The sequence below is a fragment of the Elephantulus edwardii genome, unplaced genomic scaffold (assembly GCF_000299155.1).
Source record: "Elephantulus edwardii isolate Elephantulus edwardi_28Jun2011 unplaced genomic scaffold, EleEdw1.0 scaffold00134, whole genome shotgun sequence".
NCBI lineage: Eukaryota > Metazoa > Chordata > Mammalia > Macroscelidea > Macroscelididae > Elephantulus > Elephantulus edwardii.
The window spans coordinates 2799724-2803622 of NW_006399884.1; the positions used below are offsets into that span (position 1 = coordinate 2799724).

Consider the following 3899-nt stretch of genomic DNA (forward strand, 5'->3'; position numbering starts at 1 on the left):
GAAAGCCCAGAATCCCTGTGAATGTTCATTGAAACTAATAAAATTTAATAATAAAAAAAAAAATAAAGTGACAATGAAACATAACTATTGTGTATTTCACCGGTTAATTTCACCAAAATTAAGATAAGCAATAGAAAATGGTGGCTAAGAATATGATTCAATTAGAATTATTTGACTTTATTAATAGAAGTGAAAATTGGTACAAATACTTTGGAAAATGTTTTGATGCTAAAGTATATATATTGTAATAGAAAGTTTTTTTAAAAAATTATCCAACAGATCTTCTGCTCTCCACTTGCTTTGTGACTTTTGAAAAATTTCTTAAGACTCAGTTTCAATTTTCTGATAATATAAAATAAGAATAACAATTAAATATATAATTTACATATTTGCTGTTAACTATACTGATGATATATATTAAATACGCAGTAAAACGGCTGACAGCATTCAATAAAAGTTAGCTATAATTACTGTAATTATACTGATTGATGAATATACTAAATAAACAACTATAACTACTAATGCATATTTTATAGTAACACATACTTAAGCTTATTTTAGAATGCATCATAATGTACATTATAAAGGCAGTCACTAAGCCTTGAAAAAAGATGATGTTATCATGTTACGAGACTTGATCAGGTTCTGGGTTTTTAAAAGCATCTATCTTTACTAAGTTACAACATTTATTCTACGTTTTCAATGCAAAAAGAGTTAAAAATAGTTTTCCCCTCTGATATCTCCAAAAAAAAGAAAGAAAAAGAGTCTAGGGGAATATAGATGTTTTATATTTGTATAAAAGCATTTTTACTTCACAATACACTACAAAAATAGTTTTTGCTGTTGTTAGGTGCCATCAAATCATAAGACAACTCATAGCGACCCTATGAAGGAAAGACCTGAGTGCTGTTCATAGAATTTCTAGAGGCAAGCCATTTCGGAAGTGGATGCCACTCCTGCTTCCAAGCTTGTTTTAATTGGCAAACACTGTCCACCATGGATAACCATTATTGCATTTGGTACATCAGTGTCAGTGTTTAAGCATCACAGCAACCATGAGTTACCTCTGTACAGCAAATGGAAAGACCAGTGCTATACCATGTAGAAGAATGTTTGACTAAAAACAAAACTGGTCTCCAGCACCATGCTGCCTACCCTAATGGATTTTTAAATAGAAGACCCTCTCACAAATGCCTCACTTCCCTTAGTGAATCAAAATTCCAGCCTACAGCTCACCCATTCCAGCCAACGGCTTCTGTTAGAACCAAACTCCAGTAGATGACTTTCAAACTGGTCTCCAATGCCATCCTGCCTACCCTAATGGATTAAAAAAAAAAAAAAAGTAGTAGAGAATAAATTAAAGTTCTGATAGTTCAGATGAATAAACCAGATCAGCATGTTAAATGACTTTTCTAGGAGCCACATCACTAAGAATTGGTGGAGTTGAGATGAAGGTTGTTATAAAATGATGTAGATAATTCAGGAAGTGAAAGAATGAGGGTAATTTAAGTCAGTGGTGAAAGAATTTTTACTTGAGCAAAAATGTCCAAGATTTGTAATGATGCAAGTCAAGTACAATTCATAGTGAGATCTGAACACTGTCCTATTCCTGTTCATCTTCACAATCTCTGACACACTTGAGCCTATTGCTCGAGTCACTGTGTCAACCCACTTGGTTGAGGGTCTTCCTGTCTTTTGCTGACCGTTCACCTTTCCAAGCATGATGTCCCTCTCCAAGGAATAATCTCTTCTAGCAACATACCCAAAGTATGTGAGTTGAAGCTTCATTATGTTTGCCTTTAAGGAGCACTGTGGCTGCACCTTCTCCTAAGACCTATCTGCTTGTTATTTAGGCAGCCCATGAAATTTTCAGCACACTTCCATAAACCACAGTTCAAATATATTCATTGTTCTTCATCCTTATTTATTGTCCAGCTCCCAGGTGCATAGCAAGTGACTAAAAAGTCTGAATCAGGTGTACCTTTTTCCTCAGATATCATTACTTCTCAGTAATTTGAAGAGATCCCTGACTGAAGACTTTCCTGGTACATCTCCTGATCTTCTGAGTTTGGTACCAAGTATACTGAGTGTGGATCCAAGTAAGACAAAGTCATTGACAGACTCAAACCTTTCTCCATCCAACATAATGTTGTCAATAGCCACCATTATTTGCTTGTAGATACTAAGGACTTAAAATTTTGCTAGTATGACTAAGGAACTGACTCTTTAATCTTGTTTAATGAAAGAAAATAAATTTAAATGACCACATGCAGTTGCTATGTGCCATCAAGTGGACTATGTCTCATAGCTACTCTCTGAACAACAGATGAGAACCTTGCGCTACCCTGTGCCAACCTCTTTATCTCTGAAATGCTCAAGCTCATTGTTAAAGTTACTGTGTCAATCCATCTTGTTGAGGTTTTCCTCTCTTTTCTCTGATTCTCCAACATCTTCAGCATGATGTTCTTTTCCAAACACTGGCCCCTCCTAACAACATGCCCAAAGGATCTGAAATAATGTTTCACCATCTTTGCCTCTTAAAAAAAAAAAAAAAAGAAAGAAAGAAAAGTTGCACTTTCTCCAAGAAAGACTTGTTTCTTCTTTTGGCAGTCCATGGGATATTCAATATTCTTCCCCAGCATCACAAATCAAAGGCACTGACTGTTCTTCTGTCATCCTTAACTGTCCAACTTTTGGACATATAGGAAGTAATTGAAAATACTATGGCTTGTATCAAGTGGCTGTTGGTTGTTGGTACATATCTTCAAGTCAGAAACAACCCAGAGCTGATCCTACAGTAGGTTTTCAGAATAAATCACACGGAAGGAGATTGGCTATCTTTCTCCTGTAGGTTATTAGAATTCCATTTTTTTTCTAATTCTTGCTAATGATGTGTCCGTATATAATATACTCACTCATTTATTATTGTCAAGTAGGAACTGATGCACAGTTGACCCTCCAGTGGGTTCTCAGAAGCCACAACTAGCACAGAAGGAAATTGTCTGTCTTTGTGATTATGATAATTATATGGAATGACTTACCACAGGCTGATAAGAAAAATTAAATTTGGAAATTTATTGAAATCATTAAGCTAACTCTCTGGTGCATCCTTTCTCTTTCCTCCGTCTTTCTCTTTACTTATATTGTCTTTATTGTATAAGGCCATTTTAATTCATCATTTTTAAATAAACCTGTGTTAGATTTGTGTCACCTTGGCTTAGGAATAACCCCAAATAGTTAATCAAACACTAATCCAGGCATCGTTATGAAGGCGTTTTATGAAGGTGATTAAACTCATTTAACTCTGAAGTAAGAAAGATCATCTTGTATGTTCTGAGGGGGTCTGATTCAATCAGAAAAGCTTTATGAGCAGAACTGAGGTGTCCCTGAGGAAGAAGAATATTCATCTCTGAACCACAGCTTCCTGAGCTCTAGCCCTGGAGTTAGAGAGGCCTGCCCTATGGATTTCACACTTGCCTGCCAGCTCCCACAATTATACATAATTGGCTTACAAACCAACGCCTAGCAATAAATCTCTTAATATACACCTCCTACCCAGTCTGCTTCCCTTGTGAAACCTTGGCTATTGCAAAACATTAGCTGTGTTTTATTTTCTTCCAATATACAGGAAGATAATAAAGAGAGAGAATGACTGTAGATACCTGATTTTAAAGGACATCCTTTCTAAAATTGTAGAGCTGAACAGATGATAGGAACTGAAGCAGCAGTTAAATAAAGAACAATATGTGAAGCTAAATTGAGTTTCAAGACCACAGACTGCTTGACATATCCACATTCATGGTAACAGAGATGAAACTTCAGAATATAATAATGCATATTTTGATTCATTAAAGAAAAAAGTAATAATTTCTTATACTTTAAAATATGTACTTTAGAAT

General features: G+C 35.2%; 1 pseudogene; it reads right to left on the minus strand.

Moving 5' to 3' along the window:
• Window positions 1–3899, minus strand: part of LOC102843713 — a 59496-nt pseudogene that overhangs the window by 39353 nt on the left and 16244 nt on the right.